Source organism: Electrophorus electricus, chromosome 4 (genome assembly GCF_013358815.1).
Source record: "Electrophorus electricus isolate fEleEle1 chromosome 4, fEleEle1.pri, whole genome shotgun sequence".
In the NCBI taxonomy this organism is placed as follows: domain Eukaryota; kingdom Metazoa; phylum Chordata; class Actinopteri; order Gymnotiformes; family Gymnotidae; genus Electrophorus; species Electrophorus electricus.
In genome coordinates this window covers 5,110,665-5,128,976 of record NC_049538.1, presented here as the reverse complement: position 1 = coordinate 5,128,976, position 18,312 = coordinate 5,110,665, and the positions used below count along the sequence as shown (strand labels likewise).

The 18,312-nt window shown below is 48.5% G+C and overlaps 1 protein-coding gene across 4 annotated transcripts in view; it reads right to left on the bottom strand.

Moving 5' to 3' along the window:
• The window catches only part of adgrl1a (adhesion G protein-coupled receptor L1a), a 108,434-nt gene extending 90,494 nt beyond the window's left edge, over positions 1 to 17,940 (bottom strand). For all 4 annotated transcript variants that reach the window (XM_035525300.1, XM_035525302.1, XM_035525301.1 and 1 more), the window contains exon 1: positions 16,953 to 17,940. The gene's annotated coding sequence lies outside the window, so the exon portion shown is untranslated. The remainder of the gene's footprint in view (positions 1 to 16,952) is intronic.
• Between the last annotated feature and the right edge of the window lie 372 nt (positions 17,941 to 18,312).

Below are 18,312 nucleotides of genomic sequence, written 5' to 3'. Positions count from 1 at the left end.
TGTCACAGATATGTACACATCACCCCTTCATCTGCATGACTGTGAAAACTGAGTGAATGTTTCTTATTTATCTGACCATTTAGCGATATATACAAAGAAAATTAAAGTGTGCCGAGTATGGATCCTTGTGCTACACCTCTTCTAACAACATACTGATTTACAGTTAATATGTACAAAACCAGTTTAACACGTTTCCAGAAACACCAACCATTTTCTCAAGTTGGTTAAGAAGCATTCTGTTGTCTATAAAATCACCCGCAGCTGTTAAATTCATAAATACTTTTGGTAAAAGTGTCAAAACATCAGAATTTATCCTCAGATCATTTACTATTTTCACAAATCTTGTTTCAGTGCTGATTCCCTCTGACACCAGACTGCAATGTTTCATGGATATTGTGTTCATTTTGTTAAACTGTGTGAAGTTTTTTTGTTTGTTGTTTTTTTTCAATTATTCTACTTAAAAATAAAAGATTAGGGATTGGTCTATAATTGTGTTTCTTCAATAAAGGTTTTACAACTGCTATTTTAATTGTGCCTGGAAAAGTACATTTTACGATGTGTAGTTTGTATACAGTGTGTAGAACATAAACAAAGCCTGTCAAATATTTCTTTAAAAATGCTGTTGATATTGAATCTAAAACACAAGTAGGGAAATTTAGTTAAAATTTCAAGTTACGATTACGGGTTCTGTCTCACGACTCTTTTTAAAACTAGTCATAGTTTTTCAATATTGAAAGTTCACTATTGGTACTTTGGAGTTATAAATTGTGACAGAATGTTAATGATACTTTATTAATATAATAACATTTTAAAATAATTAAAATATTTAAAAATAATTACAAAATTACACTTTGATGTCAAAGCTTCAGTGACAGAATGTTTGGTTAATATGAGATTTAATTGGCAATTTAATTGAAAATAAATCTCCTGGTTTGTGGTTTGTCATTTATATATTTTTGTAAAGTATGTCTGTCTCTCTGTTCATATCACACTGGTGTAAATGTGATAGTGATTGTTAAGGACTTCATCGTTAATAGTGAGTTGACTTTTCCTCCACTGCCATTCAGTTCTGTTTCAATTCCTTCAATTATCTTATCCGTACGTTATTCTGATGGCATTTTTGGGGTCCAGGAATTCTCTTTAGTTTCGTCTGGTGCAACATCTCCTGGAACACTACCTCCAGCAAAGCTTAACTTACAGGCAAACCACTGACCACATCCTGCATCATTAACACGTGAAGGAGGTTTGTAATGTAGAGTGTGTTATTAAAAGCAGCAAATGCTTCTGTGATAAAACGATGTTTTTCTTCATTTTTGCTACCGCCTTTAGGTCAACAGAAGCAGACATACTAAATAAAACACACAATAGTGATCTGAGGTAATGATAACCAAAATTATGTGTTTTGTGCAGAAATTATGTGTTATTATGTACTCAGATTATGTGTTATGTGCCGAGATTATGTGTTATAAGCCGATATTATATGTTATGTGCTGAGTAAAATCAAATGTGGTTCATATTCAGTAGCTTTTTTTGCTGAGGCTTTGAACATGAAAAATTGAAATGCCCAGTCAGTAAACTCCCATCATGCTTAGCTACGCAGACGGACACCAGCTCAGACGCTTCTGGTATGAAGGAGTGTGTGACCAGAGCCAACCACTAGTAATACTGGTACTTGACCTTTAAGTAGAGTGGCAAGATATTCAACAGCAGACAGCATTGCAAATGAAACATTTTAAAAATTACTGGAAGAAACACCAGCTCTGCTTTCATCTTCTTGTACAGTGGGGATAAAATCAGAATTCTGCAGAGCAGCTTCAGTCAAGGAAGCTGCACCATCTGAGCTAAGCCAGGTTTCAGAAAGTGTCATGAAATCTAATTTCTGTTCACAGATCAGATCATTTACAACACTGGTTTTGTTCATTAGCGCTCTTATATTTAGCAGTGGCATTCTAGTATTTCTATTTGTCTTTATTAAGGTGTGATTAGCAGGCTCACAAATTTCAACTTACTTCAAGCATTCATTCCTGTTAGTTCCCGTATTACGTGCCACACTGCCCGTGCTCACTAGAGCTTGAAGCCACTGCTGGTGCCAGATGAGTTGGTGTTTGTTTCATTTACTTAGTCTACTTTCACATGACATTTCACTGATCGTCTGTGTGTGATTCCTTCTGTAAGACATCAGCAGAGTGGGATCCATCTGTATTATTTATACTCGTGCATGCACATGTGCATGTGTACGTGTGTGCACAAGCATGTACACGTACACACACACACATACATGTGCGCATGCATGTGTGCACGGACAGACGCGCACGCGCGCGCACACACACACACACACATACACACATACACACACACACACACATACACACACACACACACACACGCACACACACACACGCACGCACACACACACACACGCACACACACACACACAATGTAGCTACAGCCCTGCCTCTGCCACCCAGCCTAGCCTACACTACAGCTCCACTATCCCCAAATACCTCCCCCCCCCCCATGCCAAGCCAGATGGCAACACCCCACCCGGACCCCCACCCCAGCCCCCACCCAGAGGCACCCTCTGATTGCCCCCCACACCCTTACCTGGTGGCTACTAATTACTATCATTAATTCGGCTGGAAACTAAACAGACAAGACGGTGGGGTTTCAGAAAGCTGAACGTGCTCCAGTTTGGCACCGTAACGCATCCATTATTAACCACTGCTCTTAGGTTCTGGGTCTCCCTGCACTTAGCTGCACACGACAACGTGAGAGGGCTGAACCAGGCCAGGGGGAGGAGAGGAGAGAGAGGGGAGGAGAGAGGAGGAGAGAGGAGGAGGGGAGAGGAGAGGAGTGGAGAGTGGTGGTAGGGGGAGGGGTAAACATAGCTTGCACATTCATTTGGGTATCGATTAAGATCAGAGAACGAAGGATGTGGAGGGGAAAGAATAATCCCACACAATATCACTCAGCACAATAATCTCACACAAAATTACTCAGCACAGTAATCCCACACAAAATCACTCAGCACAACAATCCCACACAAAATCACTCAGCACAGTAATACACACAAAATCACTCAACACAACAATCCCACACAAAATCACTCAACACAATAATCCCACACAAAATCACTCAACACAATAATCCCACACAAAATCACTCAGCACAACAATCCCACACAAAATCACTCAGCACAGTAATCCCACACAAAATCACTCAGCACAATAATCCCACACAAAATTACTCAGCACAGTAATACACACAAAATCACTCAACACAACAATCCCACACAAAATCACTCAGCACAATAATCCCACACAAAATCACTCGGCACAATAATCCCACACAAAATCACTCGGCACAATAATCTCACACAAAATTACTCAGCACAACAATCCCACACAAAATCACTCAGCACAATAATCACTCAGAATCAGCACAATAATCACTCAGAATCACACAAAATTACTCGGCACAACAATCCCACACAATATCACTCGGCACAACAATCCCACACAAAATCACTCAGCACAACAATCCCACACAAAATCACTCAGCACAATAATCCCACACAAAATCACTCAGCACAGTAATACCACACAAAATCACTCAACACAACAATCCCACACAAAATCACTCAGCACAATAATCCCACACAAAATCACTCAGCACAGTAATACCACACAAAATTGCTCAGCACAGTAATCCCACACAAAATCACTCAGCACAATAATCCCACACAATATCACTCAGCACAACAATTCCACACAAAATTACTCAGCACAGTAATCCCACACAAAATCACTCAGCACAACAATCCCACACAAAATCACTCAGAACAATAATCCCACACAAAATCACTCAGCACAGTAATACCACACAAAATCACTCAACACAACAATCCCACACAAAATCACTCAGCACAATAATCCCACACAAAATTACTCAGAACAGTAATCCCACACAAAATCACTCAGCACAATAATCCCACACAATATCACTCAGCACAACAATCCCACACAAAATCACTCGGCACAACAATTCCACACAAAATTACTCAGCACAGTAATCCCACACAAAATCACTCAGCACAACAATCCCACACAAAATCACTCAGCACAATAATCCCACACAAAATCACTCAGCACAGTAATACCACACAAAATCACTCAACACAACAATCCCACACAAAATCACTCAGCACAATAATCCCACACAAAATTACTCAGCACAGTAATCCCACACAAAATCACTCAGCACAATAATCCCACACAATATCACTCAGCACAACAATCCCACACAAAATCACTCAGCACAACAATCCCACACAAAATCACTCGGCACAACAATCCCACACAATATCACTCGGCACAAGAATCCCACACAAAATCACTCGGCACAACAATCCCACACAAGATCACTCGGCACAACAATCCCACACAATATCACTCGGCACAACAATCCCACACAAAATTACTCAGAACAACAATCCCACACAAAATCACTCAGCACAATAAATCCCACACAAGATCACTCAGCACAACAATCCCACACAAAATCACTCAGCACAACAATCCCACACAATATCACTCGGCACAACAATCCCACACAAAATCACTCGGCACAACAATCCCACACAAGATCACTCGGCACAACAATCCCACACAATATCACTCGGCACAACAATCCCACACAAAATCACTCAGAACAACAATCCCACACAAAATCACTCAGCACAACAATCCCACACAAAATCACTCAGCACAATAATCCCACACAAAGTCACTCAGCACAATAATCACTCAGAATCAGCACAATAATCACTCAGAATCACACAAAATTACTCGGCACAACAATCCCACACAATATCACTCGGCACAACAATCCCACACAAAATCACTCAGCACAACAATCCCACACAAAATCACTCAGCACAATAATCACTCAGAATCAGCACAATAATCACTCAGAATCACACAAAATTACTCGGCACAACAATCCCACACAATATCACTCGGCACAACAATCCCACACAAAACCACTCAGCACAACAATCCCACACAAGATCCGCCTGCTGGCTAGATGCATACAGACATTCGAATTCTGCTCAGGAGAACTGAACGTGAGCAGAGGTCATCTGCACGGTTGACACACACACACACCGCCTCCGCACAGCTTGAGCCGTGTCTGGAGAATGTGTGAAACACACCCAACCTCCGCGTCCCCCTCTCTGCAGGCCGGCAGGACCCTGGGACCCAATCCATAAACATCGATTCACCCTTCGACAGCACTTACTCATCTATCTATTTACTCATTCGCTCACTTATCCGTTTCTCCTGCGAGGCGGCTCTGCTCCGGCCCAACTTTCCCTATCGATTTATGGGACCGGCTTGAGGAGAGGCGTTCCAAAGGGCTCAATGTCCGAGGTCTCCGTCTATACAAAGAAAACCTGCGTGGTTTTCGTTTTAAGTGGGAATGAGCTGTAGGAGTCAGTGCTAAGTGACCGGCTGGGCTCCGGCTCGGAGAACGTTCTCCTCAAGAGAATGGCTGAGGCAGCCTGACGGCCCGAGGACCGGAACGCTGTAGGAAGTGAAGGTTGCTCTAGACGTGACCCGGACGATGCGGAATGAGATGGCGAGCGGCTGCTAACCTTGTGGAGGAACGGGAACGCTGAAGAGCACGGGAGCGCCAGTCCCCTACAGCCAGCATAACACACACACACACACACGCACACACGCGTGGCGGTCCCTACGCCCAGCAGAATGGGGCTTGCTTACACATATGACACATTACAGAAAACCCAGTAAACAAGCCATACACTCACACACGATGCACACACATGATCGCACGTTAACAGCAGCGCCAGGAGTGCGTCCAAGAGGCCATGGGACACCGGAAGAGAGAGAGAGAGAGTGAGAGAAAGGAGAGAAGCAGACAGAGTGAGGAAGAAACTCTATTGTGATGGAGTGTTTGTATTTGTGATGGAGTGTTTGTATTGAATTGAATTTTCTTAATAAAGTCAACTTAAAAATGGAAGAAACCCAAGCGTTGGTGGTGCACTTCTATTTTGTAAGTGCACTCACATCCTTCTGGATACTGCTGTTTCTGCCTGTGTTTGTCCTACACGCATGTCTTGGTGGGGTGTGTGTGTGTGTGTGCGAGGGGGCTCTCAGGAGCTACAGGACAGGCAGTGGAAGTGTCCCAAATCATTAGCGCTATCGCAGCTAGCCTATTCTGGGCACCGCAAAGGGAGGCCTGCGTGGAGCTCCCGTGGGGAGGAGGGAGGAGACGCACCTCGGGGAACAGAATAAATTGTCTTCCCCTTCCATAGTAACAGCTCTCCTCTAACAGCGCGCCAGCTGATCCAGAGCCGCCCTCCCGGAGCGAATAAACACACTCGTATGTTAGAAAACACCTCCCTCCCGCCGCACGCCAAAGCAAGTCGTACAGAAATATTACTATTAGGATCGTTAATGGAGTTTAATCTGGTGCCTCGTTTAATCTGACCTGCTTTTTTTTCTTTGGGTTGTTTTGTTTTGGTTTGTTTATCTATGAGAGGCCCATGGGAGAAAGATGGCATCCGGGTGTCGCAGCAACAGCAGAGTGAATGAGTGAGGTGATGCAGCAGAAGTGGGTTGAGCTGTGTGATGCAGGGGCATCACGGGGGGGGGTTTAGAGAACTGAGCCCTCCCGCTGCCCACTGCCCTGTTTCTATGTCCGGATCTCTACCCGCTCAGTCACTAATCCGCGCCGCGTTTTCCATCTCGTCCCGAGACCTCACGCACAATATCGGCCAATTCGGTGCAGCTTCGTGGGTCACGGTGGTCTTACCCCACGCCCCCTGTCAGCGTTCTCATTGCTAACTGCCCCTCGACACACACACATACACACACACACACACACACACACACACTCTCCCTCCGTCCCAGCGGTCCGCTCCGGCCGCCTGTCTCCCCATGCCACTAATCGACGCGACGGTTCGGCCAATCCTGGCCACTGTGCTCCAGGCCCATAATGCCAGGCGGACAGTGGGCTTGTCTCGGAGGGGCGGGCGGGGGCGGAGCCCTCCCGCCAAGGATCCGTGGGCCGCTTTAAGTGCTCATCATGCCGGCATGCGCAATGCCAGATGGACGGGAAATAGAGGCTAGACCTTTGCTGGCTCACACATACGAAGCTGTCTGTGTGTGTGTGTGTGTGAGACACGGGTATATCCAGGACAGGAATCTGAGCGCGCTGGGATCGATACCAGCACCCCTAGGCGCTCCTGCCCTCGGAAGTGCGGGGAAGTGCCCTGTTCCCCACCAGCCCCCGCCCCCGCCCCGCCCCCTGACGTAGACCACTCCCTCATTTCCACCCCAAAGCCCCTAAATCCCTCACAGAGACTACAGGCCCCGCAACTCGACAGCTGTCACTCTCCTCCACCTTTCACTCCTCCACCACCTCCTTCTCCCCACGCTGAACCCTGACACCCCACCCCCACCGTTGTGTGGTTTTCTGTCTGCCAAAGGGTTGGGTGGAGCGGGGGTGCGTGGATTAGCACTCTCTTGTTTATCCGCTCGTCGGGTTTATCTATCCGTCGCTGAGCGGCCGGCCCGTGCCCACCGCGGCCACGCTTTTAATCCTCCGTCAGCCGCGCGCCAACTCATCCGTCGGCGGCGCCGTCCGACGCGTCGCATCCATCATCCGCCCATCTGTCTCGCGCCCGGCCGCCCGAGCCCCCGCCGCGCAGCCCGCCGCGGACAGGGAGAGAAAACAGAAGGCGGAACGGAGGGAGCGGTGGAGAAAGGGACGAGTGCGGAAGAGACAGAGCGGCTGAGGACGGATACTGCTGTGCTGGTGGTCCCCGCTCTCCTTCTCTCTCTCTCTCTCTCTCTCTCTCTCTCTCTCTCTCTCCCCCAGCCCATGGAGAGGGTGCGCCGCATGTCGCTACATGCTTATTAGCCGTTCTGTTTGTTTGCCTGTAATTTGTTTGTTTTTCTCCATCGCTAATTCCAGCCAATGGGAAAAGTGCCAGCAGAGAGAGAGAGAGAGAGAGAGATAGAGAGAGAGAGAGAGAGAGAGAGAGAGAGAGAGAGAGGCTCACGCGGGATGGGCCGAAAATCCCATAATGCCCTGGTGAGGTTATGATCCGCTCCCCTCCTGCGGGGCGGGGCTGAGGCTGAATATGTGTGGGCTGCTCAGACTGCACGCTATTAATACACGACGACATTTAAGAGCAGAGAAGCAGAAAGAAAAGGAAAAACAGAGATGGGGGGGTGGAGAGGGGTGGAGTAGGGGTGGAGAGCACCAGACCAGTGTAAAGGCGTGTGTGTCTGCGTGAGTGTGTGTGTGTGTGTGTGTGTGTGTGTGTGTGATCGGGCCCCCCGCCCTTCCAGCCTCCACACTCTCGCCTGGTGCGTCTCCCATCCCCCATCTCCCTTCCCCTGGTCTCCATGACGCCGAAGAACTGGTACCAAGTCCCTTAAATTCCATGGACGGGCCTGCCCGAGGCTCCCGGCTCCGTTACCGGCGAGGCACGTCAGGATTATGTGGACCAGGTGCGACTTTGCACTAGGCCTGAATCGCAGCCGGAGCAGCAGAGGTGTGAAGCGAAGTCTCGGCAGGTCTTCAAACTTCTCTGCAGTGGTCAGCTCAGCAATTTAGGTCACACTAATGTTGCCTTCTTCCCCAGACATGTGGCCCACTGTGATAGCTGACTGACCAAGGACCCCCTTAAAAATGGAACCCAGAGAATATCGCTCGCCGGTTTTGTCTCCAAACAAATGTATTATTTTCGCAAGAAAGTGGAAGGCAAACAGATGTCAGAATCGATCCATAACAATCCTCAGCTAAGCAAAGCTAATTAGCTCCGGAATTGTGGGCTCTGTCTCAGTTGGAAAGACAGCACAGTGACAGATCTTCCACACGCTTCCCAAATCAAGTGTAGGGCTCTGTACATACCAGTGGGTGTGTAAGAGCATGTGTGTGTGTGTGTGTGTGTGTGTGTGCCATGGGGATGTTTAAGTTTGTGTGTGGATGTATTTGTGCGTGTGTGTGTGTGTGTGTGTGTGTGTGTGTGTGTGTGTATGTGTGTGCCTGTGCATTTCATAAGAAGCTGATTACACAAGTGTGAAGGTGCCTCGCTCTAAACCGGTTACCTCTGGAATGAAAACGGCTGCAGTATCTAACAGATGCAGTCACCAATCAAGGTTGACACACATACACGCACACACACACACACACACACACACACACACACCTGCACACAGACACAAAGCATTACACAGCAGACACAGCGTTAATCTGCCCACAGACAGAGAGCAAAATAACCGGAGCAGAGGGGGCCAAACCAGTCCTGTCCCCTCTGACGTCCCCTCCAACGTCCCCCTCTCCTGCTCTCTGGACCTGCTGATCACACTGGCACCCCATTACAGCGACAGATCAATAAAAACAATCCTTCAAACAAATCAAGCCACAAAGAGGAGCAACAAAAACCAGGAATTCTCAAGGTTTAAAATGCTCACATTCACTCAAAGTCAAGAGTGAAAGAGCACTGAGTCAAGAGCCAGCCAACCCTTCACACACACACACACACACACACACACAAAAGCCTTGAAAGGCAGCCAGAGTCCCCAGCAACACACAAAGATCACGTGTGACTCGTGCGTGAAGGTACCAGGCGGTAATGAGATAAGTGGTCTCGTTGGGTTTGTGAGTGCGCTGCCTAGTTCACGGTCAGTTCCAATCCTCCCGTTCCTTCACATCAGCTCGGAGGGCGTGCAGTAATTAGCATGGGCTGCCCGGATTGGCCACCGCTGCCGTCGCCGTGGAGGTGGGGGGCAGCAGGTTCCCTGAGTGACCGCGCAGGCCTCTGATTGGACGTCGCAGCAGGAGCATGCTCGGCAGGTGTGGTGCGCACTGAGCATGCCCAGAAGATGGCGGTTAAAGCTAATGGTGGATGGACAGAGATGTCCTACTTCAAGGCCTTTCCTCCGCATGGCGCAGGTTCTCGTCTCGTTCTCGTCTCGTTCTCACAGGAGAATGTGGCACGGCCATTTCTTGAGCTGGGGAAAAGGATGCTATGGTTCTCTGGTGCTTGGCTTAGAAGCTCCTGGGCTAAATGAGTGTGTGTGTGTGTGTGTGTGTGTGTGTGTGTGTGCGCGCGTAGTGTTGAGTAGTAGCTAGATTACAGTGCATTAGTGGCCGATGGAAAGAGAGCTGTGGTCAGTGGGTTTGGTGGAGAGAGAGAGGGAGAGAGAGAGAGAGAGAGAGAGAGAGAGAGAGAGAGAGAGAGAGAGAGAGAGAGAGAGCGAGAGAGAGAGGGAGAGAGAGAGAGAGAGGGAGAGAGAGAGCGAGAGCTATGAGAATAGAAGGGGGAAAGGTCTATACTCAGGTGAGAGACGCACAGCCCTGGTGTAATTATAATTCCTAATTAGTCTATCTATGTGTGTGTGTTAAAGAAAGAGTGAGTTTCTCCCCCACTGTTCTCTCTCTCTCTCTCTCTGTCTCTGTCTGTCTGTTTTGATGAATAACGTCTTTCTAAGAACTGTCCTTCCTTCTCTCCTGCTGTTTTTAGTCAGTGTTTCATGTTTTGGTTCTGTTTTCAGCATTGGCCTTAAACCTCTCTTTCCAAGGGCTCCCTCTCTCTATCCATTCCTCTTCTCCCTCATCATTCCCTCCTTCTCCTTCCATCACCCTCTCTCTCTCTCTCTCTCTCTCTCTCTCTCTCTCTCTCTCTTTCTCTCTCTCCCGCTAAACCCCTTCGCTCCAGAACCGCACAAACAAACAGCTGCCCCATATTCCCCTGGCTGTCTTCCTGAGTTTTCTCTCTCCCGTCCAAACACACGCACAAACGCCACAACAACATCGGACTGGAACCAAATGTCACCGTCTCACGTGCCAATCACACACGTCTACGAGCGTTCCTTTCTGTCTGACCGCAGGTACGTTTCCTGAACAGAAATCCCAGTGGAGGCAGGTTATGCTGCCTTCTCTGCGCGGGGCTTCATGATTAACCTCCCTGGGTTAAACCAACATCTGGGATTGGGATTGGGATTGTCAGAAGTCACATCCAAAATAAACAGGAGGGAAATGTCTTTATCTATTAAACCGCGACTATTCCTTGACCCCTAGCTTAAATCAAAAACAGATGTTACATACCCATTTAATTTGTCGCCCAAGAAACGCTGGTTTCCAAGTGCTGGTTTGGGCAACCACATATGAATTCCATCTGGCTCTCTAATTTCAGAAATATTGAACTGTTTGAATGAAAGAATTAGTCAAAATATTGTACTGGCTAACACTGTAAACGTCCATAAATAAGAAATGTTAACCCTGAATCCGCCTTAAGAACTGATTCATAAATCAGCTAACTGAACCTACACTGCCTGGTCTGCTGTGTGAGGTTCGGACGCGTCATTCTGTAACATTCTGAACACTCGGGACATTCTGAACACTCTATGACCTTCTGAACATTCTTTGACTTTCCAAACACTCGTTGACATTTTGAACACAACGATATTTTGAACATTGTCATTCCCAGTGTAACATTTTGAATGATCTGCGATATTCTGAACATTCTGTGATATTCCAAACATTTTAAAAGTGTTAATCACAAAAAACAGCACCTGACTGACTACATCAAGGCAAGAAAACCAAAGCCCTTCTGCAGAACTGAAGAAAAGCCAGTGCGATGTTCACGTCCTTGCTCGCCTGTGCTCGCAATCGCTAACTCGCTTGGTAAATTTAGACATTACAAACACACTAAAAACAAGCAGACCAGACACAGTGAACTGGTCCTCCCTGTACCTGTACCTCTCTCTCTCTCTCCCCCACATCACTGTCCCGCGGTGCGCGCAAATCTCCAACAGGCATGGCTACACTTCAAAACACCGCCGTACTCAAGGAGCCTTTCTCTCTGTCTGTCGTTCTCTCACTCTCTCTCTCCTTTTAAAGGGCCTTCACAGAGCACTGCAAAGGTACCGTGTCAGTATTCTGACTTTCACCTCTGCTGCATTCTGGGGTGCAGATAAACACTGTATCTACTTTTTGCTCGTCTGTGTTCTCAGTAATGCGTGTAATTACTAATTACCTCAGGGAGACGGCACAAAAAAATAACCCATCATTAAAATGACGAATGCACATGTGTTTGATGCTTCAGTGCTGAACCAGTGTGGGACATCCAACCTCTGAGCCCTGGGCTATTTTGGATGCTCATGATTATTAATAATAGTAATAAAAAATGCATGTATTAAAAATAGCAATAATAAATGCATATATTAATAATAGTAATAATAAATGCATATGTTAATAATAGAATAAATTGACATATTAATAACAGTAATAATACATTAAATAATCTAATCCTATAATGTAAGCAAAATATAAAGTAGCGGAGGGAGAAAGGGTACTTAGATAACTGTGCTCACACACACACACACACACACACACACACACACACACACACACACACACACACTTGAGCGTAAAAGCTCACGGAGCGTTCCATTTTCACAGTGTTAGCGTTAGCCGCTAATAAATAAAGCGGCTGTTCTTTAGCGCTGTGCTGTGGAAGCGTCGCGCGGAGGCAGGTGTGACGGTATGAAGCGGTGTGATAAGAATGTAGCCGCGTGCGATAATAAGGTGTCCTACTGGAGTGAATAAGACTCCCTCTGGTTCTTTCAGCTGGATCTGTCCATGAAGCAAGCACGGCCCATAATGCCCTGAGGTTTAATAGCAGGCCAGCGTAAGGTCCTGAGAAGGGAAACACGTCCATGCTTTTCACGCTTCACGCTTAAGTACCTTCAAAAGGAGGTTTTTCCTAAGACCTCCTTCCGAAGTTTCTGAAGGGAGACTTCAGGAGTGCCTGAGCCTTTTCTTTGACAAAGTTCCAGTGCTTTCCAGCTCTTTTCCCACTAAATGGGGCATAACTGACCCCTTTCTGTGACGCTTTGGCCACAGTACGCGCGCACTTCACCTTTGGGGGGAAGCTAAGACTCCGAGGATTGTGATGTTGAGACCTTTTCCCTGGGATTTGGCTAAGAAAAGCGCTTACAAGTTGGAGCTGAGCAGGAGTAGGTGTCAGGTATTAGCATATGGAGAGTACTGGCATGTTAATAAATAATTACGGCATGTTAATTAAATTAATTATTTGAAACCTCTGCTTAAATATGTATCAGCAAATGTTAATTGTGAGTTAAACTCAAGCTCATTAGCCAAAATGGCTGAACTGAAACGAAACCGCAGGAGCCGCGACAGATTCGCAAACTAATCAGTCCCCTAAATACCGTGACAAGTCCCCTAAACACCGTCACATGTCCCCTAAACACTCCAACGTGTCCACGTACAGGTAAACAAAAACATCAAGCGTCAGTGTTAACACAAGAAGAGGCCTAACACCACACACACACACACACACACCAGCAGTGGGGGTGTTTTTTTTTCAGCACACTGAACCAGGAGCTGTAAATGGGAAATCACAAGACGGGAGGCTCGGCCAGGGAGACGCGGAATGACGCCTTCCAACATGAGTGCGAGTCAAGTAGCAGGAAGTGGCGCCCGGCGCCTTCCTCTCCTGTGACAGTAACACCAGCTGAGCGGCCTGGCTGGCCGAGTGTTGAATTGATGGGGATCTGGTCACAACTGTACCCCCCACCCCCAACCTGCACAGCTGACAGACACAACCCGGATACGGCAGCTAAACAATCCACTATGTTTCCACATGGACCCATTCAGCTAATTTAACAGGCGCTCAATTCATGAACGAGAGCACTGCGCCTGGATTTTTTATTCACACACACACTCGTTCGTTGGGACACTGTAGAAGGGGGGCTCCTGAGGACCCCCACACCAGCACGGGACGGACGGATTGCAAAATAGTTGCGCTCGGGGGCCGCAGCAGCACGTCGGCACGGATGAGGCCCGGCCCGGACATTGGCACAGCACACCATCAGAGGAACCGGCAGGGCGGTTTGCATCGTACGCGCACTAGTACACTTCTGTTTCTTACGCTCTCGCTCTCTCGCTGCGGCCATCTTTCCATCTCTCCCTGTCGGACCGCGTTCGTCCAGGGGGGCCGCCGAAACAGTCGCCGTCATAACTTTTTCCCAGCCGCGCGGACGAAGACCGGCCCGGCAGCCCAGCGGCGCCCCTCACTTCCATTTCCCCCTCCCGCCGCGAGGTCCGGGGCATGGTCGCGTCTGTCTCAGCCCTCTCGCCGTAACAAATGAGGTGACACCTGTTAAATATTCGCAGCCTAATTACAACATCATAATGTTCAACCTGGCAACCACAGGCATAGCTAGAGAGCGATGACTGAAGCCCGAGCTTGTATTTTGCTTACAGAAGGCTACTGACTTAAAACAAAAGACCCGGTGTGTAACACTGTCGGGCCCGGGGGGGTGCTCGCATCTAACGGGCCTGTCCCAAAACAGGCTGCTAGCACTGCAGGGGCTGGTTGTTAGGGGCGGGGGTGGTAGTGCATGGGCGACTGACGGGTGAGCGGCACCTCGGCCTACAGGCGGCGAGATGCCGTTTGGAGACGCGGGAAGGGGAGCAAGGGACGATAGATGGACATGGGTGAGGAGCAGACCGCTGTGTTCTGTCTGTGACGGACAGCTCGTAGATCACAAAGCGCGGGAGGATGCGGGAATGGCGACGGGCGCGGAGCGGGAACGCTCGTCCGCGGAGGCGGTGCGCACGCCTGGAGGCGGATGCTCAGAAGGCGACGCGCTCCCTCACCAAGCCGGCGCTGCCTGTCGATAGAGCACCTCCACCCGACGCGACGGCCCGCGCCCCCAACCTCCACCCAACGCGACGGCCCGCGCCCCCCCCCACCTCCACCCGAAGCGACGGCCCGCGCCTCCCCCACCTCCACCCGACACGACGGCCCACACCCCGCCACCTCCACCCGACGCGACGGCCCACACCCCGCCACCTCCACCCACGTTCCCACTTTCTTTCTTCTTTTTGGTCTTTCTTTCCAGTTTTGGACACTCCTGGAGTGAGACCTGCAGAGACGCAGGGAGAGTGCTTGTGGACAGTGCTCACCATAGCGGTGAGGACAGGCTGTGGACTCACCCAGAGCGTTCCGTGTGATTCCGGTTCAGGCACGCGCAGTCCTGCTCTTGCAGTATCCTGCACTGGAGGTTTTGGGGCTCTCAACTGCTCAGTTAGTTGTCAGCCCCGTCAATACGCAAAATATTGGGAGTTGTGGTGCAGGGAAACCCAAAACACGCAGGACAGAGCCACCACAGTACTGGGAAATGCTATTGATATAGACAGCATTAAGTGGTATGGATTTTGGGTTAAGTCTCACACAACTACATTTCCGTCCGTTTGTCTGCACGTACAGCGGAGGCCACTGGGACACGGGGCATGGGGAGGAGCCCTGAAATATCTGTTACACAAATACTGTCACAGTTCATATTATCGTGTTTATGACATGAAATAAGAATCAAGTGGCCTTACTAAAAAAATTGTGATTTAAATAAATGGCTCTCTGATTACTGCCACATTACAAGACACAGGGCTATAATTAATATTGTACTAATGCTTGGCTATAATTCATCCATTCAAAGCTTAGAATAATTGTTCTGATAGTGATGTGACACACAGACAGGAAGACATAAATCCTTTGGGCGCTCCACGGCGCGTTTGGCAGCTACCCAGTTCTACAATAGTGCGCCATGTCCTGGTGACGTCCCATAGCCTTTCAAACGTCCGGGGCTCAGTTTTCCAAAAAAAAAAAAATTTTTTAAGCAACAAACATAAAGCGCATTCGCACAAATTCACAGTGGCACTGAGGAAAAACATAGTCTTCTCCTCTGCGAATTTTTTATGAGAACTCTCCACTCTTCTGTGGTCTACGGCTAGTTTCAATGTGTCTGGATATCGATAGCCAAGATATCGATAGTTCACGTCTAGACGAAAAACGGTAACGTCAACGTGAACGATCCAATTAAAATGCGAGCGGTGCGGTGCGACTTAACGGTGTCCTTTACGAGTGTTCCGCCGCCCTCCGTTTATTTTACACGCTATGTGGTCTAACGTAGTTTGTAGGTGACGGAGCAACCTGTAGCCTGTGCGGAGCATCCCTGCAGGTCAGTGGTGCTGTTCTTGCCACTAGCATGTACAGGTCCAATGCTGGGCTCATTTAGGCCCGCTGGTTTCTGTCAGGATACATCAAGGATTAGAATTTCGTGCGGTCTATCACGAGCTAACGACCAGCTCACGTTCTGGCTCCGTTGCGCTCCAATGCGGATTTTCCGCGAGCCGCCTGATAATAAAAATGTTCCTGGGGATAAATAAAAGGAGCACTGGGGAAGATAAAATAGACAAAAGAGAAATAAAAGAGAAATAACACACACACACACAAAGCTCTCTCTCTCTCTCTCCAGAAGATAGTATTGTGCTCCGGGCAAGTCTGGTCGTCCAAACGAGATTATCATGACGCATCATTACTCATCCATTTAAATATGTAGTGTGGCCCGAATAAAACTGCCATACTCGTTTTGTTCGGTCTTAATAACGTGCGTATTAGCCTATCTCACGTGCGTATTAGCCTACCTCGCGACTGGTGCAGCGGTCTTCTGGGTTAAATGCGCCACACACACACAACACTAGAATCTGATTTGTGCGTGACCACAAGCCAAGCAAAACTGTTAAAATTGCCACCGTGCGAAACCTCTTTCCTGTTTCCTATGAATTTGTAAATGCTTGTTTCACGTAAATATAACCACCTCTAAAACAGACAAAAGGCAGTTAAATAACTGGAAGGCATACTTGACAAATAAACTGTCCAGATGACCAGATTAACTGCACACATGACCCGCAGGCCCCTTCTGAACAGTGAGGAATAATGTTGACGCATCGCGAATACTCCACGAGCGCCATAGACTGTGCGCCCAGGCAAGCACGAGCTCGCTGTATGGGCGCGCTGGAAGCTGGCGAGACCTTGGTTTGTGCCTTACCTGATTCCTCCAATCTCCTTTCTCCGTTCTTCAGTGAATCTCATTCATTCTTCCTCGCCTCTCGTGTTTCTCTGGCTCCCTCGTCTTCCCGATTACCCGTCCTTCTCTCCTCTCTTGCTCTCTTTTTCGTGCGGATGCATAAAGATTAAAAATTAATAACCGAGTGTCTTCCCGTGCGAGCTAAGAAGCAGTCGAAATGAAAGGACACAAAAAATCCAGACAAAAATGAGCGAAGCGACTATAAAAACCCGACATGCTAAGTCATTTGAAATCTTTTTCGGCGATCATACATGACAAGACGGCGTGTATCTCGTGGGTTACGACGCTCGGGGCTCCGCGTGCAACGCTAACAAAATAAAGCAGTCACTTGCACAAGTCTCTGGGAAATTGCATGAGAAAGCTCAGTTAAAACATGTCCCGCAGTCCGTCGCCACGTGAGGACTAAGCAGGGTTTGTTTCCAGCCTTTGCCCTTCCAGGACATTCGCATTCGCAGTACGCGCAGGTTAGTGCCGCTGTCGCGTGGAGTCTGTGTTTAAATGCTCCCTCACTTGGCGCTGCGCTAAAGTAACCGAACTATCAAACGTTATTTTATTGAAGTGGGTTGCAAGTCGCAGCCTAAAGAGTATCACCCAGACATCAAATGTTCCTCTACTGACCCATGTCCTCGCGCCTCGGTCAGTCCTTCCTACTCTCCGTCAGGAGACAGTGTGGAAATGTCTCGCGCAGCAGGCGACTGCACTGCTCGCTTGGCTCGAGCGGGTGTAGGTTGTTTCCCTGCGAGCCACGGAGCTCCGTTTATACACGTTTCACGCCGGGCGACAGTTCGCCGTCGCGCAGAATGTTATCTGCAGGGTTATCATTTCTCCGTTTCGACACCCGATTCTTTTCGTTGCTTTGAATTAACTTCGGGCTGAACGTTCGTGACGAGGAAACAAATAAGTCTTGGCCTGATCCGCGCTTTTTGCGGTTCGGTGTTTGCAACCTAACGACTATTCTGTAACGTGTATGAGCACAGGGAGGTGTTCCGCACGGTCCATTAATGGTCCCGGAGCTTCAGTGCACCCTTGCGCGTGGTGGCAGGTTAGCCACCATTCTGATGGCTGTCAGCTCGGCACTGAGCGCGCGCATTAAGGGGTTGTATTAAAACAAAGCCCGGGCTCGGCCGGAGCGCGCTATTTCACGCGGAGACACCGGGCCGATAATTAGATTCCCAAGTTGACGTTTGGTCTCGGTAGGCAGGCGCACGAGCGCACACAAAAACAGGCGCTTCACTCAGTTCTGACATTTTCCTCAGAGTATTCCCATCATCTACGGGGCAGGGTAGGACAGACGGCGCTCGGGAGTGAAAGCGTGCAGGGG